This window comes from Tachypleus tridentatus, chromosome 10 (genome assembly GCF_004210375.1).
Source record: "Tachypleus tridentatus isolate NWPU-2018 chromosome 10, ASM421037v1, whole genome shotgun sequence".
In the NCBI taxonomy this organism is placed as follows: domain Eukaryota; kingdom Metazoa; phylum Arthropoda; class Merostomata; order Xiphosura; family Limulidae; genus Tachypleus; species Tachypleus tridentatus.
Window position 1 is genome coordinate 145,013,110 of NC_134834.1, and position 27,039 is coordinate 145,040,148.

General features: G+C 36.0%; 1 protein-coding gene across 4 annotated transcripts in view; it reads right to left on the minus strand.

Annotated features, from left to right (window-relative positions):
• Positions 1–27,039, minus strand: part of LOC143230528 (uncharacterized) — a 286,917-nt gene that overhangs the window by 258,881 nt on the left and 997 nt on the right. The gene's annotated exons all lie outside the window — the stretch shown is intronic.

A 27,039-nucleotide genomic window follows, 5' to 3' on the forward strand; every position in this document is an offset into this window, starting at 1 on the left:
ACTGTTGTTTTTACTTATTTTAGAGAGAAGCCTCATTTCGCTATCTGCTGTGTTCGTCGCAGAAAATCGAACATAAGATTTTAGCATTGCAAATCTGTAGGTTTACCACTGTTCATCAGGTTAATCGAACGCGGATTAAGCATTGCAAGTCTCTAGACTTACCGCTGTCCCACTGGTGGGCCATAATATTTTGATAATCAACAAAGATGGAATATTATTTTTCTACAATGTCAATGACAAACGTTTCGTGGGATATAAAATGCACTTCTAAATAAACATAATTAAACTATTGCTATAATCTAAAATTAATCAATGGTTTAAGAAAACAAAAAAAAAGAAAAATTGACCCATAAGTTGATCAACTTTAAGAAGTTTTTCTTCTGGGTGTTTAATAAAATATCTTACAGGCAAGCTCATGTCTATGATACACTTTTATTACTGAATACCAGTTAGACGAGGTTTTAGTATTAGCGGATCTTTGTCACAGACTGACATTATTGAACACAGATAGCTTGGAAGAAAACAAACTGGATGTGGTTTTAATATTAGCTGATATCTATCACAGAGTGTTATTATTGAACACAGATAGCTAGAAAAAAAAACCAACTGGATGTGGTTTTGAAATTAGTGGATCTCTGTTACAGACTGGTATTATTAAACAGATACAGTTAAGAAGTAAACAAACTGGATGTGGTTTTAATATTAGCGGATCTCTGTCACAGACTAGTATTATTGAATAGAGATAACTAAGAAGAAAACCAGCTAGATGTGGTTTTAATATTAGCTGAGCTCTGTCACAGACTAGTATTACTGAACACAGTTAGTTTGAAAGAAAACCGGTTGGACAGGTTTTAATATTAACTTATCTCTGTCACAGACTGGTACTATTGGATACAGATAGCTAGGAAGAAAACCAACTGGATGTGGTTTTAAAATTAGTGGATCTCTGTTACAGACTGGTATTATTAAACAGAGACAGTTAAGAAGTAAACAAACTTGATGTGGTTTTAATATTAGCGGATCTCTGTCACAGACTGGTATTATTGAATAAAGAAAGCTAAGAAAAAAGACAGCTAGATGTGGTTTTGATATTAACTGAGCTCTGTCACAGACTAGCATTATTGAACACAGTTAGTTTGGAAGAAAACCGGTCGGATGTGGTTTTAATATTAACTTATCTCTGTCAGAGATTGGTATTATTGGATACAGATAGCTAGGAAGAAAACCAACTGGATGTGGTTTTTATGCTAGATTAATTAATAGATCTTTATAACACACCATAACTGCTAAAAGACAGACAAGAAAGTTAATAAAATTTGATTTTCTTTAATTTTAGAAGAAGTTGTTGTTGTTTTTTAATTAAGCACAAAGCTACACAATGGGCCATCTGTGCTCTCCCCACCACAGGTATCGAAATCCGGTTTTTAGCGTTGTAAGTCCGCAGACATACCGCTGAGCCACTGGGTGGCATTTTAGAAGAAAGCAACAACAAATAATTAGACAAGAAAATCTACATCGTTTTGGATATTTCATCTCTCGCAGTGACGTTCATGAAATATCCGTACGATACAAATAATGCATAAAATACAATAATACGCTGAAAGGAAGCCAAAATATAATTTTCCAAAATCATTTAACCTAATGTTTTGTATTAAGGATGAGAAATAGAATAGTGAACAAAACGACCATATATACAGTAGAGATTGCTGGTATGGGTATCGAAAAATTATTTGCAAAGCACAAACCAAATAACGTTTCCATCTCCTTAGGTCACCATCAGTTAACAATGAGATTAAAAAACAACAACAGAGTAACGATAGCTGTAAGATTGCAGAGGACGTTGTTAATAGTTAACCTATTATATGGTAGTTAACATTAAGAAATAATTAGTGATCAATAAATGGTCACTTTTTCCAATTTCATTCTTAACCTGATGATGACCTAAGGAGATCGAAACGTCGTTGATTGTTCTGTGCTTTTCAAATACAAGTTTTCAATACTCATATCAGCCTTCTCTACCACATATATTTATTTATTTCAAGCGGGTTCCTCGTCATCATGAATCATTCCTAACTATATATATTACATGAATGACCTCTATCGGTATTTTATGCAAACATCCTGTACTGGAGTTGTACTTTGGAGTCCAGATCACGTTTCCTAACAATAAACACTGTGGGATTTTTAATCGCCTCCTATCCCCACGTAGGAACCACTAGTTCTTGTCAAAGTAAATCATGCAATACTGCCCACTTGTAGCTATCTTTTAGGTTCCCGGCTGTTATTACATTAACTAGAATTAAACAGCATACGTATGTGTCAAAAAAATTAAGAGCAATTCCTACAACGATACTATAAGTTGAAATTATAGCTTTTACATGAAAAAGCAATAACAAATTTCTAACACGAACATTAGCCATTGTAATTACTGCGCATGCGTACATGTGTAACTACATTCGTCAGTACAAAAATTACCTTATATAATAATCTAGTGTACGAAACAAACATCAGTGCATTAATATTATGGCCACTACAATACCTGCAATACAAATGAAACACAGTACTGGTCACTATAATACTTTTAATACAAACGCAAAACAACAATGGCCATTAAAATACTTGCACTACAAGTGAAACATAACAATGGACACTAAAATAATTACACCACAAATGAAACACAACAATGAACACTAAAATACTTACACTACAAATGAAACACAACAATGAACACTAAAATACACTACAAATGAAACACGACAGCGGTCATTATAATACTTGTACTACAAATCAAACACGACAGTGGTCACTACAATACTTGTACTACAAATGAAACACAACGAATAGCTGAACGAACTTTCACATAACAAACAACTGCAGAGTACAGGTTAAATGTCCTACTAGTCATAAGTAGTCTCCAAGTGGATAGGATGTACATAGCCCACTGAGTATGTTTGGAATAACGTGTGTGTGTTTGTGTTTTTCTTGTAGCAAAGCCACATCGGGCTATCTGCTCAGCCCACCGAGGGGGAATTTCGAATAACAAAAACAACAATTCTAAGTAATATTTTATACGTAGCTAGCTACCTTACCGATGAGTGCTCCTTATTTCTTTAGTGTGTGTGTGAATAATTTTGTACTTTATTAAAACAGAAGTAATGCAATGGTTCCAATTAAGTGGTACTCATAATCAATCCAAAGTGTAACAAAGTGCTAAAATAGCCACTAAAAATGCTCCAAATGATAAATTTCAATACATCTTTTTGTCACCTACTACTACACGTGTTATCAAAGAATAACTTCCTTCAACACTATAAACTGAATTATTAGAAGTTAATTAATATAGATACCGTATGGCCATCTTTCAATCAGTTTCTTTGTTCTTTACAAATGTTTTTATTATTTATACGTCTTGTTAAATAACTCGTTTTTTTGTTTTGTATCTTGATAATGTTAAGTTATTAGAAATCAACTTACTATCGTATAATGTAGTTCTATTGTTTGTTTATTTTTCACTTTTGTGTAAAGCTACACGACGGCTATCTGCGCTAGCCGCCTCTAATTTAGCTGTGTAAGACTAGAGGGAAGGCAGCTAGTCATCCCTACCAACCACTAACTCTTGGGCTACTCTCTTACCATCGAATAGTGGGATTTAAAGAGCGAGGTATGACTCTCAGATTACGGGTCAAACACCCTAACCGCCTGGCCATGCCGAGCCCTATACTTCTGTTGATGTTTAAAATAGTTTAAATTTTTATCCTACCCTTCCTATCTATTCGTTGGTAAAAGAGTAGTCCGAGCGTTGGCTGTGGGTGGTGATGACTAGCTGCCTTCCCTCTAGTCTTACACTGCTAAATTAGGAACAGCTAGTGCAGATAGCCCTCGTTTTGCTTTGCGCGAAATTCAAATTTCAATTTTATTTAACCACTATATGGCTATCATAATTTGTTTAACTCCCAAACTTTCATCTTGAAACATTCTCGTTTCAGAGTTATTGGTTTGATCAATATGCTTGGTTCTTTGTACAGGTTTGAACCTGAGACTTTCGGTGACCTAAAAAACAGTTGGCATACTGCCTAGTTAAGCTATACGATCAGTATAAGATATAAAAATTCTGCAGTTCTAAAAATCATAATGTCAAAAGCTGACCTGTCATACATCATCGCAGCTGACTTTGTACATGGTTATAACCTCACATTATCAATTACATAAACAGGAAAATCGGAAACTTCAGAAATAAGTTTATACGTTTTAAATCTTCTCCAAATAAAATACTCAATGACAGAAACTCAATGACGAATCAAACTTTACCCTTTTTTGGTAGAGGCGGTAGAAGAAAGATTTGTTAAAAAAAAAAAGCCTCAAATAATTCGTACCCTCTTGTGTGGTCCAAGATGTCTAGGTCTTTAGTGGTGAAGTCATACTTTGTGACATGTTTTACAAACATATTATGGTTCCTGTGGCCCCTCTAAAAGGAAGATTATTTCTCATTAAATGTATTAAACAATGAAAACAACTACCTTCAAGACGACAATGTTACAACCCACAGTAGCCAGATTATGTTTTCATATTTTGAGAAACATGGTGGAGACTTCCTGAGAATGTTCTGATCTTGGAAAATGCCTGATTAACCCAACTGAGCACCTGTGAGATGAACTTGAGAGACGCGCCCATCATCATGATCTTCTGCTCATCTTGCTTCACGAATTGCGCATAATATTAAGGACTAAATGGGAAGAATCTTCCAGGACATCGTCGAGCATTTTCTGGATTGTATGTCACGTATCATAACTGTTATATTGAAAACGTTACCCAACGTAATATTATGTATAGTTTCTTAAAGAAACCAGATCCTGTTGTATCATAAGACTTAAAGGGTCAACAACAAAGTCAACACGTGCATAGGTGCTGCCTTGTTGCATTCTCTCTTTACCCATTAAGTAATAACAGATGAATCAGTTACATCATTAACTTTTATCCGATTCAGCGACAATTATAACAAATTAATCAGTTACATCATTAACTTTTATCCGGTTCAGAGACAATTGTAACAAATTAATAAGTGACGTCATGATCTTTCATCCGGTTCAGGAATTATTATAACAGACGAATCCGTGACGTAATTAATTCTTATTCCGTCCAAGAACTATTATAACATATTAATCCGTGACGTCATTAACTCTTATCAGGTTCAGGAACTATTATAACAGATTAAGCCGTGATGCCATTAACTCTTATCCGGTTCATGGGCAATTAGGCAAGATCTATCGACATTGAGTAAATCGATACACGGAAGAAAAACTGAATTGTTTTTTTTATTGGATTTTACTAAAAAGGGTTACATGACGTTCCTCAAGAAAGTTTCTGTCGTATACAATAGCTCTTTACGTAATAAATTATTTGTAATCACCATGCCACAGTACCAGCCAATAATTTATAAAAAAAACAACACTAACGGCAGATGCGAATTACCCTGTATATGGGCAACCAAAGAATAGAATGCTTTTGAAATCGGGATGTTTTGTAATGAAGTTTTTATTTTCCAAGTTTAATGTCATTACATCAGTTTGGATGGTTTTGTTTTTTTTTAATTTCGCACAAAGCTACACGAAATCTGTCTGTGCTATCCGTCCCTAATTTAGCAGTGTAAAACTAGAGGGAAAGCAGCTAGTCATCACCACCCAACGCCAACTTTGATGTTGGGTTACCTTTTACCAAAGAATAGTGGGATTGACCTTCACATTATAACGTTTCCTGAAAAGGCGAACATGTTCATGATGGGGATTTGAACCTGCGACTCGCAGTTTGTGAGTAAAGCGCCTCTAATTATCAGGCCATGCCAGAGCCGGGTGGGTCAGATTCTGTGTAACATGCGTTTTCTTCAACAGTCTCCATCTGCCCACATCGTCCAATTGTTCAATTCTGTGACTACACTTTGAATTCGTTCTTTGTTTAAATACATGCTATTTGTTCCTTCCTTGAATATTCTGGCTTAAAAGTATACCAGATATATTTACCGTAACTTCATTTTTCACTTCAGTAGCAGTTACTTGACCATAGAACGGGAAATCAGGTCTTCGAAGTAATTGCATATAAAATCAAACTAGGCTTAGCGACGTCATGGACTTGCCGGCTTCCAGTGTGGAAATTCGTCGCGTTTCAATGGCAAAAAATTAATTTAGCCATATCTTGAAAATTACAAAACCAATTGCCAAAAAAATTTAATAGCGTTTCCCTTCACATCAAACACTTATTTATTGTCTGTTTGTTTGTTTAGAATTTCGCACAAAGCTACAGGAGGGCTATCTACGCTAGTCACCCCTAATTCACATTGTAAAATTAGAATGAAAGCAGCTAGTCACCACCACCAACCGCCAGCTCTTCGGTTACTCTTTACCAACGAATAGTGGAATTGATCTAACACAATAACGCTCCTACGGCTGAAAGGGCGAGCATGTGGGTGTGACGGGGATTAGAGCACCCTCGCCACCTGGCCATGTTTGGCCTATTCATTGTTTGTGAAAATAATAGTTCATTCTCCTTTAAGTTACAAGTACACTCTTCATCGACTGAAAATCAAAAGGTTTTTACTGCGAAGAATAACAAACGTTTAATGATAAACGTAAAGAAACGTATAATTATATCAGTTATAGAAAATACGTAACTATTTTTCAGAATGTACAATCCATTATCAAATAAATTTAATTTTAAGTGAACGAAGAAAAAGTACTTAGAGGAAAAAAGTATTATTTGAAACAAGAACAACTGTTCTGATTGGGAAAACTTCAACCCTTTAAATAAATCAGAAGATGCAACAATGCTAGAAGAGCGAAAAGTAAAATTCGAAAGAGATCTGTGTATCTTATAAAGTAAGAAAGTTTTAACATTGAAATCATAAAAATAATAATGTTCTCAATCGGTATTACTGGAACGTTGGGTAACTAATTAAGAGAGATAAATTAAGAAAAGAGTTGAAATGGTAAATTATTAAAAGAAATTAATTAATTGTTAACTGGAGGAACACTCAGTGGAGTACATACCTCCGCCAAGCAGCTTCATTCATAATCAGCCCTATAAAAAACCAAAAAAAGATAATATGCCCGTATATTCGTTGTTGTCAACGGACAATGATCTTTATTGGGAAGACAGTAAGGAATAATATTCAAAATATTCTACATCAATTTTTTTCAAAATCCAATCATTTTTGACCGAGTTATAAAGAACAAATAGTGTGAAAAATCGGTCTCCATATTAACAAACAATGAATTTTTGGATTTTCGTGACCTTGACCCTCTTAAAACTAATTACTTCTAAGTTGGATCAAGTGTACGTCAATTTTCGTCCTCATCCATTCAACCGTTTCTAGAGATCTACAAACACAGGGGTGAAAAAATAACCATCGGCGGCGGAGGTAATAAAAAGTAGAGCATTGCTTTAAATAAATGGTCAATTCATTTTATGAATATATAATAGGTTACTAATAAAATGAATTGACCATTTAGATCCCATACTGATATAATTCGTTCTTTTAATACCTGAATACATGCGTCATAAAGCACTTCTATGACACGAGTATCATTTTTTGTGAAACAAAATATAACCTTTAGTAATTACTGCACGTGACTTCTCGATGAAACAAACTACAACCTGTACTAATTAATACGGGTGAGTTCTAAATGAAACAGAATAAAAACTGTAATAATTAGTACGCATGACCTTTAGTGTGAAACGAAATATAGACAGTGGTGATTATTGTACATAATTTCTGGTGTCAGATAAAATACAATTTTTTAAGACATAGAGTACGTGAAGTCTGGTGAAACAACGTGGCTGGCGGTTAATGATGCAAATAAGACACTTAATCAGGAAAATACACTGAACGTAAAACGCTATTTTAGCTATTCTAAACAGAGAAACAACTGATTTTTGAGGCCTGTATTTTTTTTTCTTGTCGACTTAGTTCTAGATCTTCTTTGATAAAAACATGCTAAAAATTGCTTTGTCCTACAAATTTTCAGTAAATTGTTTTGTTTCTTCGCCTGGGTGTTCTTAATTATCGACCCAAATAGTGATTTTGTGTGATTATTACAGAATATAATTTTTTTTTTAATACTAAGTCTCACAAGTTGTCGTTACGGCTTCTGTAATATAATATCTACAAACTGGTTTTGTTTCGACAGGTGTCAAGCATTTATTGAATTAAATACACGTTATAAAATTTTAGAAGGTGCAATAAAACAATTATGTTTACAATCATAGCATTTAGGTATGTACACTACTTTATATACTTGTAGGTTCGACTAGTTCAAGTTGTTTCTGTTTTAGCGCAACGCTGAATATTATCGTTTAAGTCTCCAAACTTACCGCTTCACTGGGAGAATGTCAGATTGAATGACGTAATTATGACTATTCAGGCGTGCCAGTGTAATGCTCACAATGTGTGTATTGCAAACTAATTTGAACGAATGTATACATTTTAACATAAAGCAGTATTGACTATATTACTGCAATGGGTATTTCTCTCTCGAGTACAACCATGGGCACAAATATATATATATATATCTTCCTCTAAAGCATTTACCATGAGCATACATATTATCTCCTTCTACGTGGAACTCGGCATGGCCAGGTGGGTCAAGGCGTGCGACTTGTGATCTGAAGGCCGCGGGTTCGCATCCCCGTCACACAAACATGCTCACCTTTTTGGGTTCAGATCCCGGTCGCACCAAACATGTTCGCCCTTTCAGCCGTAGGGGAGTTATAATAATGGCCCGGCATGGCCAGGTGTGTTAAAGCGTTCGACTCGAAACTCGAGGGTCGCGGGTTCGAATCCCGGTCGTACCAAACATGCTCGCCCTTTCAGCCGTGGGAGCGTTATAATGTTACGGTCAATCCCACTATTCGTTGGTAAAAGAGTAGCCCAAGAGTTGGCGGTGGGTGGTGATGACTAGCTGCCTTCCCTCTAGTCTTACACTGCTAAGTTAGGGACGGCCAACACAGATAGCCCTCTAGTAGCTTTGTGCGAAATTCCAAAACAAACAAACCTTCTACGTGTGTGTGTGTTTTCTTACAGCAAAGCCACATCGGGTTCTCTGCTGAGCCCACCTAGTGGAATCGAACTCCTGATTTTAGCGTTGTAAATCCGTAGACATATCGGTGTACTAGCGGGGGGCTTCTCCTTCTACAGGTCAGCCATAAGCACACATGTGAACAGTCCTGAGCACATATACATATATATATCCACTCTACAGCAAAACCACACACACATCTCCCTCTAGAGCACGATCAAGGGTGCATATATGTCCCCCTCTAAATCACTGCCATGGAAGTTTGAAATTTTTTCTCACCACAAAATAAGAATATTCACCTTCATTGTTGCTGCATCAAGTTAACACTGCTGTGGTAATTTAGTATAATGTACATACCTGAGACGATGTCACTTTAATCAGTTCGTTTTAAATATGTATCACAATGACTATCATAAGAATAAGATTAGAAAAATTAAAGACAGCTAAATTGGAAGAAGGAACTAAAGCTAATTCTTTAAAGTGAGTCTAAACGTTATTAGAACTATTGAATTCAAACTAGCTTCTAAAACCACTGCAAAATATAAGAACACAAAGAAATCCGAGTGAATGTAATTAAATAATATTTTCCGAAATATCTTTGTAACCAGTCGTTCGATCATACGAATGAAATAAAACGACAATTAACGAACAAGTCTCTTCATTGTGTAGAATTTATTGCGAATACGTTTCAATGAATTCTGGCAGGAATCACGCCGACTGGAACGGAACAAAGATCTTATGTGTACGTATAACAGCACACCAAATGTTAAAAATAAAAATTCTTTACGATAGCCTAACACGTGCGTGCAAGTTTAAACATGTCAACACTCTTTTTGGTGGTGTTGGTTCCATGTTGTAATTACTTGTGTTGGCTAAAAGCCTAACACCAAACTGACGATGAGATAAGGTGCATGATGGCGCCATATGTGTGTAATTCTACTTACAATCAATGCTCACAAAATCTGCCAAACCAAGTGAATTACATAAATAGCTGCAACGCCACAAGCCTTACGACTTTCCTCTTTACCACCTTATATTATATTGATTAAATTATCAATCCACTGTACCGTGTAATTATGGCACTCTCTCCTTCCACGCGTGCACGTTAAACATACTACACGTTACAAAGTAAATAAGCAGTCACTTCAACAAAGTGTAACAAATAATACAAAAACAAAACCCTCATTCGAATCGAGCTCTATTCGAAGTGTTTCAGTGAGAAATTCTGATAGGTTACAAGTCTAACATATAATATAAACAAAAAGTCCTCTTTCAAATAGAATTTTGTTCGAAGCGTTTTAGTGCACATATAATGAAAACAAAAAGTTTTCGTTTGAACCGAACTCTATTTACAGTTTTAGCGAACAATTCTGGTAGGTTCATTTGAAAATAAAATCTAACACAAAACTATTCCATAGAGTATGCTAATTATCTAACGTCATGTTAGCGTAAGTCAAACTTTAAGATTGGGCATGAATTTCCATAAATATCATATACGTCATGCTCTCTCCAGGTAAATAAAGAATTTCATGAAATACAATTTATGAGAGCATTTTTCAGTGTCATCCCCTTTGGTATTTATATAAAGAAAAAAAACATTTTTGTATGAAAAAGATTTCATCCAACGTTTTAAATAATCATAAATAATAAATATGTTATTAAAACATTGAGGGTGTGTTTTTAACAAATTTTGTAGAATTGATTGGTTTGGTTTGTTTTGAATTTCGCGCAAAGCTACACGAGTGCTATCTGCGTTAGCCGTCCCTAATTAAGACTAGAGCAGTGGTTCTTAACCTGGGTTCAATCGAACCCCAGGGGTTCGGCAGAGGTCAAGACACACACACTGTGCGTGTCCGTTCCGTTCACCCCACTCGTATGATTCGTGACGTCATGTTCCACTTAACCATCATTGGCTGCGGCTGTCACGTCACATCACTTGGTCTTAATATCTGTGCTGCAGGGAATTTCGTGCGCTTAGCAGTCGACTTGTGACTGTAGTAATCGTGCGCCATTTGTGATTTTTTTCCCTAATCTTTCAATCCCTTCATACTAACTATGTCGAGCAAAAACAGAAAATGGTCACAAGAATACGTACAATATGGATTCACGTGTATAACGGAACATGATGGGAGTCAGCGTCCTCAATGCATGATTTACAATGCCAAGTTGAGCAATTCTAGTCTAGCAGCGGCAAAACGAAGAGAACACTTCCCTAAAGCTGCATGGAGATGGGAAATACAAGAACATAACGCTTGTTGAATTCAAGGTAAAGAGAGCCAGGTTCGATGAAAAGGCTACTTTGCCTGTTCTTGGCTTTGTACCCATCGACAAACCGATCCTCACAGCATGGTACGAAGTTGCGTACTTCATCGCAAAGCAGGGCAAACCACACACCATTGATGAAGTACTCGGAAAACCAGCTCTGTTGAAGATGGCAAATATCATGCTGGGAAACCTGCTGAAAATAAGTTATCCTCTTTCAAATGACACCATCAGCAGCAGAATAAATGACATGAGCGATGACATCTTGGCTCAAGTAGTTGCAGATCTGATTTGAAGCCCAGCAAACTTCAGCCTTCAACTCGACGAGACCACCGACGTTTCCAATCTAAGCCAGCTTGTTGTATTCGTGCGCTATGTGAAGAACGACGAGATAAAAGAAGATTATTTTATTTTGTAAACCTCTTACAACAACAACTAAGGCACCCGACGTGAAGAAACTTGTGGATGACTTCTTGAGAGACAACGATCTTTCGTGGGATATGGTTTTCCAGTTTGTTCGGACGGAGTTCCAGTCATGCTGGGACGAAACTCTGGTTTTGGTGCGCTGGTAAAAGCCGATGCACCACACATCTTGTAACGCACTGTGTTCTGCACAGGTATGCGTTGGCAACAAAAACCTTGCCTTCAAAACTGGCAGAACTATTAACTATTGTAGTGGAATGTGTGAGCTTTGTTCAAAATAGTGCCCTGAAGCACTGCATCTTCAAAGAGCTGTGTAATGAAATGGACTCTGAATTCGAGGTACTTCTGTACCACTCTAACGTTCGATGGTTATCCCGGGGAAAGGTGTTGAATCATGTTTTTGCCATGCGTGTGGAATTAGCCCTGTTTTTGCGAAAGCACCAAGAGTTCATTCTCATTTTGGCGTACGTGGCCGATATCTTCAATGCTCTCAATCATCTCAATCAACAGATGCAGGGCGGTGGAGTCAACATCATCGAAGGGAAGAAAACCTGAAGGCTTTTCAAAAAAAGCTACCGTTATGGAAATGATGAACAGAGAATGATAACTTCGCAAACTTTCCCCTGTTGGACGACTATGTAAGTAAGATCGAAGATGTGTCTGAAATCGGAGACATTTCTGTACCCGGGGAACTGAAGCAAGCAATTGCCATGCACTTAGATGAGCTCGCAAAGTCTCTCGACGGATACTTCCCCACAAGAGAGTCATATCCAGCATGGGTGAGACAGCCGTTCACGTTTAATGTTGCAACAGCAGATGTCATTGATGAATACCTCGACAAAATCTTTGAACTTCAGCAGAGCAAGATTCAACAGTAACTTTTCAGAACAACAACGCTCTCAACGTTTTGGTGTCACCAAATCGAAACGTACCCTCTTATTGCTAAGAATGCTCTTGAGATACTCATACCGTTTGTTACAACATATCTTTGCTAGCGATCATTTTCGAGGATGGTAGACATAAAAACGAAGAAAAGGAACAGACTTTGTTGCGAAAATGATATGAGAGTGGCACTTGCCAAGGTGAAGCCGCGCATTTCTGAACTTGACTCTGAAACGCAACAGCAAAAGTCACATTGATTTGCAGTAAATATTCATTGAGTTATATTTTTGTTTTTGTGTGAAATTCATGTTTTGTTGGTTTTGTTCTTTGAACACAGTGATATTGTGTGCAACTGATGCATAGCTCATTTTGTGCACTAATAAAATATCTACCTATGTTTTGAATTTGAAAAAAATCATATTTTATTTTTCCAATTACGAACGATTCAGTGAATGCAAGTACGAAACTTCCGGGGTTCAGTACCTCCAATAAGGTTAAGAACCACTGGATTAGAGGGAAGGCAGCTAGTCATCACCACCCATCGCCAACTCTTGGGCTACTCTTTTACTAACGAATAGTAGGATTGATGGTCGCATTATAACGCTCCCACGGTTGAATGGGCGAGCATGTTTGGTGTGACGGGGATTCGAACTCGCGACCCTTAGATTACGAGTCGAGTGACTTAACCATCTGGCCATGCCGGGCCTTGTAGGTTTGAAAGATAACCTTTTGTACAGAAGTGGTTAGAGTAGTCGGTTTGCGGGTCGCGGAACAAACCTCCTTATTAAACATGCTTGACCTTTCAGCCTCTGGGGTTTTATAATGTTTTGATCAATCTCACTATTCACTACGACTTGTATCTCAAGACTGCTAGTATGGGTATTAAAGCTGTCTTGAGATACATTTTTACTTCAAGTAGAATTCGCGTCGTTACGAATTAATCTACGACTTCAAAATTAGGAACGGTTAGTACAGATATCTTCCGAATTGGTATAGCGATTTTAAAATAAACGGAAATTAATCACTTGATGTGATTTTGTATCACATTTTAATATTATGAATGTAATTTTCATTTTAAAAGACCACCAACTTTAGACAGCCCCCCATCCTAAACTCAATCTTACATCATCGGAACTTGATCGTAGCAAAGGTCTGTGGAATATCTCAGGACAGGAGTCTGTTTCGGAGAGAGGTTTATAATTCTTCTGGGCTCTGAAAGTACAAGAAAGAAACTCATAGCAACGAATAAAACAAAAAAATACCAATGCGATCTCAAAATGCATTAGGCCTGATGAGCATGACCAAGAAGTCAACGTCACAGACTTGAATTAGAGGATTTATGATTCGAGTTCCGATGGCAAAAAAAAGCAATCTCCACTTTGAAGCGTTATAAGAGCGATGATGAAATTAGGATATCCCAAGAGTCGGCAATGGATGTTGTTGACGTGCTCCTAGTAGCTCAGCGGTAAATCTTCGATACCTGTGGTGGTCACAGCACAGACAACCCATTATGTAACCTACTTTCTGCAAACATGCCACTTTGTCATTGGCAGTGGAGGGAGTCCAGACGATCAGATCATCAAAACTTTATATAGTGATTATTACAAAAATAAATAACCTATATAACATGACTAAGTCGTTTCTTCTGTGAAACAGAAACTATTCTGTCAATAATTTCAAGACATGCCTTGTTACAGTATTTATCGATCACTTTGGAAGGGTTGTTAAGTTTCTTAGCAGTCAAAGAAGTCGTTGAGAATCGACGTGGTTCGATGTACTTGTGCGGAAGACATTTGATTCAGAAAGTTCACCATAATTTGTGCTAAAACAAACAACAGAAATTAGGAGCAAAAGCTGTTACTTTTACTACTGAGTCTTTTACCAACTGGTTCAAATTATGCTATTCACTTACCTCGGTAGCTTGTGTACAGAGATTTCTACTAGAACAAAGTAATCACTATAAACGAAATACTTTTTTTTACCAACTAATATATCGCCGATGTATCTTTAGTTTCAGGAGCCCCAATATAAGAACAAGAGATAATTCTAACCCTTTACCAGAAGCTAGAAACTGAGTTTCGACACCAGTGGCGGCTGGAGCACAAATAGCTCATTTGCGTAGTTTTACCAGAAAATAACTGCTTTAATTTTTAAGACTCGTTTATCAAGCCTTACATGTATATTTCCAGTAATCGTAACCCCTACTAAAGCATGATATGATTCTTTCGTATTAGAACGTGAACTGCCATAAAACATCAATCCATCGCGGATTTTGCTGTTGGTTAAGTTACTGTTATATTCCTTTCTAACTGTATTTCTTAAAATAATGATTGAACAATTATTAACATGCGTTAAATGTTTTTATAACAACACTACATACCACCTGGTTTATCATTCACAGAGGGTGTTCTTGGTTTTGGTTTGATTTTCGCGCAAAGCTACACAAAGGCTGCATGTACTAGCCGTCCCTAATTTAGCAGTAATAGACTAGAATGAAAGCAGCTAGTCAACACCACCTACAGTAAACTCTTGGGTTACTCTTCTACCAACGAGCTGTGGGTCCGACAGTAATATTATAACACCCAACGGCTGAGAGTGCGGGTACGTTCGGTGACGGGGATTCGAACCCACTATCTTCAGATTGAGAGTCAAGCGTCCCCTAAACACGACAGGCCCTGGCCTGGTGTTCTTGGAATGTTTTCAAGTTGGTTTATATGGTACCACACCCTTGTGGAAATTAATTGAAACAAATGGTCATTTTACAATATTTTCAGCATGGCGGCCGATTAAGCTCGCTGGACCCGCTGATTTCATTTAATAGTCATTTTTTCACGCATATGGCGTCATTAGCTGTGTTTTGCAGTACGGTCGATCTATGTTTTGGATATGTGACGAAATTTTGAGGAATATTACGTCATTCGAAATTGCGTTAAAAGGGCAAGGAGACTAGTCAAAAAACAACTTCTTACCAACTCAATGAAGAAAAAACGGTATCAATGGGGTCTGAAATACAAGAACTTTACGCAAGAACAATGGAGGAAGGTGTTATTCAGTGACGAAACTCATTTCTTCGTACAGTGTCAAAGAAGTCTGCATGTTCGCAGAGATCCAGGTGAGAAACTTCGAGAATCTCACATCAATCAGTTTGTAAAACATCTCTTGAAGATGTTTTGGAGCTTTTTTAGCTACTATGGCGTCGGAGGCTTACATATCATAGAAGGTATGATGCGAGGATCACAGTACATCAAAGTTTTGCAGAGAAGAGTCGTTCCAGAATTGAAAAAGAGATTTCTAGATGGATCTGACATTTTTCAGCGAGATTTGGCTCCGTGCCACACATCGAAACTTGTGAAGAAGTTTATGACTACAACGCGAATAAAGGTGCTGGACTGGCCTGGAAATTCTCCAGATTTAAATCCTATTGTAAATCTTTGGGCGATCTGTAAAGAAAGACTTCCGGGATAGGACTGTACTACGAAAGATAAGCTAATTGAGACCATAATTGAGGTGTGGTACCGCGATCCAAAAATTAGTAAAGATTGCAGTCAACTCGTGGACTGGATGTCAAAGCGGATTAATGATCTTCTGAAAAATAAAGGCGGTCATATCATGTATTAATTTGTAAGTAATTTTTGAATTCTCAGAAATAAAACACAAAAAATTGAAAAAAATTGTAATTTTCCGTCTTGTTTCAATTAATTTGCATATGGGTGTATTTCGGTGCCTCTTCTCTACTGTTTCTGTTAACGCATTTTTATGAACACATTCACAATAACAGTGAAATATTGCTATTAATAATAGTCTCGATACCAGACATAATTAGTTAAGCTATATCTTTAACACAGGAACAAGGGTTAGAGGATTGATTTTCTGTGACACATATAAAAACCAATCGAAGAAATTTCGCTTCCTTACACAGAACAAGTGTTGGCACTTTGGAAAACTTGGGTACTTACCACGTGTAGAAACATTCTCTCAAGCCTGAATGGTATGTAACATTTATGAAAATACTTTATTATTCTTTATCAGGAAATAACAAGTGCCAAAGTCACTTCTTGGTGTGATATTGAATAGATTATTGAAGAAAAGATTTCGTAATAAATTTATTTGAGAAAATGGAATTCACATAGCATATAAAAAGATTAAAGAAGTGATAGCTATGATTCGTTTGTTTTACAAATACAACACTCCAACCATACATAAAACAAGTTGACCTTTCAGTTTGTTTACAAAGCGTTTTAATTCTCTTCAATGAAAATGTCCAATATCTTTATCGTTTTTTGCACCTAGTTTACAGGAGAAACTCGTGTTTTTTATAAAGATTTCTTCATAATTCACTTGCCGATCTTTTGTTATCTACAATGTTTAAATGGAGCTCGATGTAATTACTCAAATATTCTAACTCTTGCTTTTCTCTACGTGAATCTTCGTTACGAAAACAGCTAACATCTGTTACACCTTATGAACACGGCTGGAATGATTTAAGTATTTAGAAATCTACTGGACAAAATTTATGTCCGCCCGCACATACTTTAAGATAACAGATAATTACCATATGATCAAGCACTTACTTTTGTTTGATATCTAGAGGTTTACTCGAGGTTATAAGCAGTCATTGCACTAAATTATTTTTAAATCACTTTCACTTTAAATCTTTCATTATGAAAATGTTTAAAAGTTGTTAACTTTCGAGTAGTTTAAAATCATTTCTTAACAAAAAGCTTTAAGGTAGAAGATGAAGCTAAGAACAATCAGCCCAAATAGGTTTAGTCAGTTTAGAGCTAAAAGCAGTAAATTATCCTCACTTGTGACACAGATGATACCTCCACGAGAACTCGTAACACAAATGCTACATTCACGAAATAGTAAATTACCCTCAAATGTGACACAAATTATATATTCATATGGTAGTAAACTAACCTTATTTGTGACACAAATGAATGATTCATATGGTAGTAAACTATCCTAAACTGTGATTGTGACAAAAATGGTACATTCATGAGGCAATAAACTATCCTCACTCGTGACACTAAAGGTAGATTTGTGTTAGTCAATTATCCTCACTCGTAACACAAATGCTACATTCACGAGATAGTAAATTCTCTCAATTGTGATGCAAATGATATATTCATATGGTAGTAAACTACCTTATTTGTGACACACATGGTACATTCATTCAGAAGTAAACTATTCTCATTCACAATACAAATAGCACATTCATAAGGTGGTAAACTCTCCTCACTATTAACACAAATGGTATATTTATATAGTAGTAAACTATCTTCACTCGTGACACAAATGATGGATTCACATGGTAGTAAACTATCCTCACTCGTGACACAAATGATGGATTCACATGGTATTAAACTATTCTCACTCATGACACAAATGATGGATTCATATGGTAGTAAACTATCCTCAGTTGTGACACAAATGATACATTCACGAGGTAGTAAATTATTCTCATTCGTGAAACACGAGATATATTATATATATGCAAATAAAACTGATAGAACCAAATTCTCTCACACACGGATTCTTTAGAGAAAGATCTAAACACAAATCCAGAATAATTTGGCTCTATAGAAGTTACTTTAGAGTTGATTTCAAACATGTTGAAGAAAGAAATCTAACAAACTTTATTGGTTCAATAATCAGTTAAAATATGCATTTCACATATGATTTTACAAAGAGTTTAACGGCCTACAAGCACTTAGTAAAATATATTTCAACAATGATGTTCAAGCCCAAAGTAGCTAAAAATGCCATTTACTTTATAAGGGACTAGCATGATACCCAGCGTTCTTGGATAAAGACAGCTTTAAATATCAGACTTGTTTTAATTAAATCAACCATATTTATCGTGATTTCTTGTAAAAAGTTCAAAATTATTTCTTTACTTAAATAAATATTTAGAAAAAATCAATAAAAAATACAATGTGCAAGAAAAATAATTTGCTAAAGTCATTTTAATCAAAACACTTGTTTTGCTTCTTGCGCGTGCCTTGAATGACATTTCAAGTTTCCAAAATAAAAAAAATACTTTACCTTTTGGTATCCTAATTATTGCTGTATAGTCAACTAATGTTTATAGTATATTCTGACTTTATTATCGTTCCAGTTGAAGAAGAACTGATTCATTCTATTCTCGTTTTACTTCAAGGTAAATGAAAACTTGTCGACCCTAAAGTTTTTGTAAAGTTATTATATAGCTGATTCTTGCAAGTACACACAAGCAAAGCAAAAAAAAAAAAAAACATGGCTGAAGCATTCCTATTTAGTTGAGAGTGTGAGTGCATATTCCAGAGTAGGCATATATGTACAAAATAAGGAGAGAAAGAGCATAAATGAAGGATCTGAAAAGCTTTGAAACCGTTTTAACACATAACTGATCACGGATTAAATTACTAGGAAAAGTCCTCACACAAAGATAAAAGGTAAATAATAATCCTCTTGACCACACATTACCAAAACAAAAATATGGCTCTTTCTATTTGAGACCAATTGGTTGGTTGTTTGCCAAAATTTGGTATATTGTCACTTTGGCTTCAATTTGCAGTGTCAAAACGGCCTCTGAGGTCGCGGCCATAGAGCCAATGTTATTTTCCGCGTGGGCCAGACATGGGCAGACTTCAACCTGAGGGTCGCGTGTTCGAATCCCCATCGCACCAAACATGCTCACCCTTTCAGCCGTGAGGGCATTACAAAGTTAGGTCAATCCCACTATTCATTGGTAAAAAAGTAGCCCAAAACTTGGCGGTGGGTGGTGACGACTAGCTGTCTTCCCTCTAGTCTTACATTGCTAAATTAGGAACGAATAGCACAAATAACCCTCGTGTAGCTTCAAGCAAAATTCAAAACAAACAAAGTTACTTTCCGCATCAAGTTGTATCTGTACCCCGAGTTTGTTGTTCTAACGAAGTGGCCGTGCATAAGGAAAAGACCCACAGAGAGTTTTTTTGTTTTAAATTTCGCGCAAACTACACGAGCCGTCCCTAATTTAGCAGTGTAGGACAAGAGAGAAGGCAGCTAGTCATCACAGCCCACCGCCAACTCTTGGGCTACTCTTTTACCAACGAATAGTGAGATTGACCGTCACATTATAACGCCCCCACGGCAAGCATGTTTGGTGCAACGAGGATTCGAACCCGCGACTCTCAGATTACGAGTCGGACGCCTTAACCCCCCTGGCCATGTCGGGCCCCCACCGAGAAAGCGAGAGAAGTAGAGACAGACATTCACGTTCATAAATATATAAGATGTAAATTTTTACAACACTATAACCTCATTCATATTTGTTTTCTACGCAATTTCAAGACTGCTAATGGCTCAAAGTAAGCTTGAGGGTTTGTAACCCTATAAATTGGGAGACGATCCATGCGATTGGCACACTGCAGATAGACATTGTGCAGTTTTGCGCTAGAAGAGCAAAGAAATAGGACAACAAAATAAGCAAATGATTTATTAGCTTATTTAAAACGAGTACAGTAGGTTATCCGGTGTTTATCGTTATATCGTATAGGCCAAACCAAAAGCACCTCACTGGTTGTAAAAATCGCGAAGCTACTACGATACACCAATCAGAATCCGGATATAACAAGGTCTACGAATCCAAGCTATTGTAATGTAGCTTTGGGTAAAACGATATAATTTCTGAAAAGTAGTTTTCATTATTGTTATTTGTTTAATCGTCTTTATTTTTTAAAACAGACTCCCTAGAAAAACAAAAGTAATGTTATTTGTCGGACAACGGGTAATTGTTTACTTGTAATACTGACGCTAAAAGAAGTTCTTGTAAAAGTTAATTCTGGTTAGTCAAGGTTTAGATAACATTCTGTTAGGTATTTTGATAACATAATACCTCACTGACAGAAAAAACGCACTTACATATACCACAAAATAAATATTGTTCTAACGATAACGGGACACGAACCAAGAAACATCAGATTTACAGTCAGGCACGCTAACACAGGCCAGGTATATTTTAGAAAACGATATTATATGAACTGGTCCTTATTTTATGATTTATATCATTAACCATCGTCGTAGAAAGCGAAAAATCTATTACGGTAAAACCTGTCTAAGGCGGAATTGCATGGGACCGAATAACATTTACGGCTTTGACAGTGAACATGCATTTCCTTAATTATATATAATTTTTGAGCGGAACGCTATACTTGCTTGATTCAACGGAAGTTAAGACGCTTGTGAATAAAGTTATTATACTGTTTATGCTATGTTTATTAGAATAAGAACAAAAATATATATTAAAATATACATAAGTACACAAAATCTTATTCAAATTTATTTGAAGTGTCCCGTTTCAACTGTTTCATTTTGTTAATGCTTTCTCGTGGTTAAAACAGAACACCAATTCTACGGCCTTTTCACGAAGTTCATTTTTCCTCTTCATTTTTGCATACAATTTAATAGCGTTAATATAACTTAACACTTGCGATGAAATACGAATTTATATTTCGTTACTATCTTTTCCATTTTGTTCATCTTCTGAATCTTTCACACTGTTACCATCTTGTAATTCTATTATAGATTTTTAAATCAATTTAATCAATTTCTGTTAAAAATTCGTGTCAACGTTCACAAAACTTTCCGCGTTCACAGAATCATCTGCATCAACCTTTTTAATCAGTATTTGGATTTCACTAGAATCGTCATAACAAACAACTTCCCCGCAATCTCCGCCATTATCAAGAATAAATCCACAGTTTCAAAAGCACCTCATTACGCATTTGCTTGAATGACTTAAAAATTCTAACACGTCAATTTTCATGCTCATTTCAGATGCTCTCTTACAGTCATTCACGTTTGCAATAATATGCTGAAGCATCAATTTTCTGTATTTCAATTTTATACACTGCATAAATACCATTATCTAGTGGCTGTAGAACTGATGTACCTGGAGGTAGAAAGACTAAACGAACATTTGAAATCTGAACGTTTTGGTGACAAGTTGCATTATCTGGGAAAAGTATAATATTCCTATTTTCTTGTTCCATTCTGTGTTTAATTTGTTCATAAATTCTCCGAATGTATCACTTGTCATCCACGCTCTATTATTCGCTTTCCATTTCACAGGAAGTTGGTTTTTCTTTAAGTTTTTGAAACAGTGCGGTTTTTCGCTTTTACCTATTTATTAACCATGGTTTCTCTAGTTTTCCATTAGCAAATACGACCAAATGTACAGTCAATCATTCTTTCGAATAGTGACATCTGGAATAACGACGGCAGAAAAAAGAACAGAATATATTTAACCAATACTTACTGTAACAAAATGTCCGAAAATTTATTAATATTTAAACAAATTATTAATTAAACAAGAATTTATTAATATTTAAACAAATTATTAATTAAATAAGAAATAAATATTTAATCAAAACATTTTTTCGTCTTACTCAGGTTCTAATCCTACTTGTTGATAAATGAGGTAGGTGAGAGATAGTTTTTCGTCCACGTTACGCAGGTTCCGCCGTATAGAGGGCCTTTTATAAGAAAAATCTTAAGATAATACTGCAAAATTTTGATATTTCCGACTTGTACAGGTGCCAACCTATGCAGGCTTAGACAGGTTTTACTGTATTTAAAATTCCTTATTATCCTTGTGGTAAACAACATGTACTTAGATCTTTAACAACAAATACTATTCACAACCACAGACAAATTGGACCCCTACAGCTAGGAGGGTATACTGTATGCTATCCTTCGTTAATAGCAACCTGGTCCGTAGCGCTAACAGCGTATACATATTATATTTTTCGTTGTAGTGACCTCTGGAGTTAATAGCATATATTATATACCATCCATCGCTGTAGCAATTTGGCCCCTAGTACTGACAGCGTATATTATATATCCTTCGTTGTAACCACTTGAATTCTAGTGCTAATATGGTATATTATAGCATATCAATTGTTATAGCTACTTGGCCCCTATAACTAACAGTGTATATTTTTTGTTATTGCGATTTGGACCCTTGTGATAACAGTGCATACTATATACTATCCGTCGTTGTAGCAATTTGGCCCCTAAAGCCACACACAGGGTCAATATCTTTTACCATGAGCTGCATGAATCTGTAGAGTTCACAACGTGTATTACTATCTTTCGTTAATAGGCAGTGTGGGCCCCTAGAGCCATCACGTTTTAATTTATTATTCTTCGCTATAAGTAGCGTGAACCCATTAATCTTCTGTTGATAGCATGGGTCATATTCGGTATCTCATTAATGTGCAGTATTGCAGCACCAATATCACGTCCTTCTCAACTCTTTTTTTTTTATATAGAAAATATTTAGATTCATATGTAATGCAGAAAACATACGATAATGGTGGTCCCTCCTTTTGTGTTTTCTGAAAGATCTAATATTCAACTCTTACTAAAACATCTAAGGCGTTTTCTAAATTCAACTTTTGGCCACACAAGTTGGGTGATTAACCGCCACTTTTAACTCCAAATGGATACAACAAAATATAATACTGTCTAAGACGTGGGTCTTTAGATTTATTCAATTGTTAGCGTAGGAGGTAGGAAGAGCTACGTTTATTGTACACTGTGTCCAATTTGAATGGTTCTTTCTTGGTTTATTATTACTTTATTTCTATTATAACCTCAGTTAGAAAAAAGTTTCATTTGAAATGACGTTTAGCCCTAAGAATTTAAATCAATTATTGCAATTAGGCTAGAATAAGTGGTTTAGGCCTAACAGTTCACAAGAAGTGATTGTAATTAGGCTAAAACCACTTTCTTTTAAGGGCCCTGACAGCTAAAACGTATTTTAATTTTAAAATAATACAATAAGTCGACAAATCAATGATCTTTTGATGTCACACTTGGATAAAATTTGGCATTAAAATATTTACAAACCTTAATAAAGATAAACTGCAAATAATCTCATTTAGAACTAAAATAAGTCACCTCTATGGTATGCGTTCAAGTGATCGTTTATACACGGTCCTCTTCTGTTCAAACTAATTTATTAGTGTAAATGGACAATTCGTACACAACACACTGCATATTAATTCCTAACGAACTTGGCCAGTCAAAGATAATTCATTTCAGGCCTGTCTGTGAAGGTTACGTTTGCTGCCTACATGTTTCTCATCCAGAACCCAACCCAAGAATATATTCAAGGAATTATCAACAAAAAATGATTGACAGGCAGTAATTACTAGTTTTAACGGGTTATGCTAAGATCTTTACATGTTATTTCTATAAGTAAATGCTAAAAATATAAAAAAATCTTAGAATGTGGTTTTACTTTGTAATACCATTACACCTAGTTAAATGACGTCAGAAAATACCTACTTCTATTGCTGACACTAAGTAAAGGAAAACTAGAAAAGCTGTGATCGGGAAATTGGTGATGTAACATTCATCAGCAATTAAACAGGCATCAAAAACATCATCACTGGTAAAGGTGGGTAACAAAAGTCGTAATATCTCCTTCGAGAAAGTTAACAACAAAACCAATTTCCTTATCAAGACTATAACGTAATAAAACGTACTAAACGGTCATTAGACCCATTTCTCAGCACAATCTGAAAAGGCAAGGACTGTACAGTTGTACGTCGTATTACTCATCAGACCAACGCCATAGTATAATATAACAACAAAACCAATATCCTTATCAAGACTATAACGTAATAAAATGTACTGAACGGTCATCAGACTCATTTCTCAGCACAATCTGAAAAGGCAAGGACCGTACAATTGTACGTCGTATTACTCACCAGACCAACGCCATAGTATAAAATAACTTTTTGGCTAGGATAAGTTCTTCATTTTTTAATTGACGCTGGAAGAGTTAAATACGTTTCAGAAAACTATGGCTGTTTGTTAACACATTACACATATGGATACTGCGCTTAAACTAAAATATTCAAACATCTATACTATATAATAACTTATAAAGTAGTTATTGTAAAGTGATCTATATACGTCTAATTGTGATGTACACAAAAGCTTCAATTAAATGGGTAAGAAACAGTTTCTAGTTTATCTCCAAACATGCATGAATGTTTATTTCAACATAACTTTGTCCATACTCGAGTTTCCTTCATAGTACCTGTAGTTAACAAAAACTAACCCCCTTAACAAAGTCCTGGCAACGCCCGTGTGATATTATTTATAAGCTACCTCCTTCTTAAATTAAACATGACACACAAACGATAACGAAGAATGCTCATGAAATGAACTACCCAGTGCAAATATTTAATAATGTAAGAATAATTACAGGATAAACACTGCACTCCCACACTTGAAGGTTTAAGTTGGCTATGCACACGAGGTCAAGGTCGTATCTTAACAACTTTTGATTTCAGAGAAAGATCCACATTTTCATAAATTCACCTCACACTGCCATTTCTTTTCCAATATAGGTTCTTCACCGATCAAAACACAAACTTTTGTTTTCTTCGTTTTCTTTTTAACAACACGAGCTTAATCTTCGTAGCTGTATAATGTAGGTATTAAAGTTAAGAACATATTCGCGTTCTGGTAAGCAGCTGGGTTCACATAACTTTTGGTAAGCTGATCGAGAATTTAACGTAGATGTTTCAGCGTTATGAACAATAGCTTGGTGCAGAAAACTCAAGTGTATACAGTATTAGGAATTCTGGGCAATAACTTAAATTAGCGAAATTTCAGGATTCTGAGAAATAGCTTGGAGGAGACAAGTGTTGATGTTCTCAACGACAGCTTGATGTAGACAAGTTTCAACCTTTGGAACGCTAGCTTAGTGTAGGCAGGTGTAGCTGTTCTGAAAGACAACTTGGTGTAGATAAATTTCGATTTATAACTTGACAGCCTGATTTAGACTGATGACACTTTGTTCTGAAGTGACTGGTTATTTGCTTTTGAATTTCACGCAGAGTTACATGAGGGCTATCTGCGCTAGTCGTTCCTAATTTAGCAGTGTAAGACTAGAGGGAAGGTAGCTAGTCATCACCAGCTACCGCCAAGTATTGGGCTACTCTCTTACCAACGAATAGTGGGATTGACCATCACATTATAACGCCTTCACGGCTGAAAGGGCGAGCATGTTTGATGTGACGGGGATTTCAACCCGCGGCCCTTAGATTATGAGTCAAGCGTCTTAACCACCTGGCCATGCCAGCCCTGAAGTGACTGGAAAAAGCAAGTAAAAGACATTTACCATAACTGCAGTGAGTGCCAAGTGACATGAACGCGCTACAATTTGCGCATTAATTGTATGTGCGTGGATATCAAAACATATTTCAGTGTTTTTGAACAGTAGACCACATGTGTTGTCATGACAGAGTAATGCTTCCTACTACATACGACAGGGTAATTCTTTCTACTATACACCACGCGTGATTCATGCGGTTTCACTGTAACGATGTCAACGTTTTGGAATAGCCCACACATCAACCCTATACAATATCTTTGGGGTCATCTAGAGAGGTTAATGGAAAGGTTAGGTCACAGCCCTGCAGGCGTCATCTACTGGCAGAATGATCATTGATAAACTGCACCAAGCATCCGTTGCTGCAAGCCTCACGTAGTATTAGTAGTTATTCAGGCCAAGGGCGGCGCTACACTTCACGAGGACAACGACCACTGGGGCCCATAGTCCTCTTTAATTTCATGTGCGCCCCTTTTTGCTACGGCAAGATTAATAAATACTTGCTAGACATAAGGTAAATATGATACTTTTATCTCATTTTGGATATCAAGTTTTTGTATATGTTAATCCTGAAATTCAAGTATTTGCTAAATTATCTCTCATGTTGCGGATGAGAGTTTAGTTACTGTCAAAAATGAAGGTTAAAAAACAAAAAATAGGACAAACGATATGCGGTTGTTATCGTTATTGTATTACTTGATGTGACAGTCGAAAACACTTGTGTGGTTCGTGACTCTATCATCTCCCTCACTTTCAGCAAAATAGTTTTATCGAAAGCTATTGTACTATAATTTCATTAAAACCACTGGACTGAAAAATATTCGAAAACTAAATCGCTTGCAAAATGAAAAAAAAAGAAGAAGCAATCAGTCTCTGATCAACGACCCAGGTTATTTTTACGCTCTTTCAACAGCTCATGTGACCAACACTGTATTCTGTCACACTTCACCAATAGTGGGAATGAAATTATTCTTCTATCCATTTCTACGTTCTGGAACGTCTGTTTCACAGATAACCACACATAAAGATAAACAGATACCTGTAGAGATTATGTATTCGTTCCTTCTCACAACGTGGAGTTATAAAACTCAGCACCTAATTTACCATCAACAAAATTAATTATGTTTGCTGTATTTCATCTACTTTTTTATTACTAATTAATTTTGCTGTATATTTTTAATGAAGATTATGTCAAGATTACTTCTAAATATGTCACTCATTATGCCACTTAAATATTTCCTAAAATAT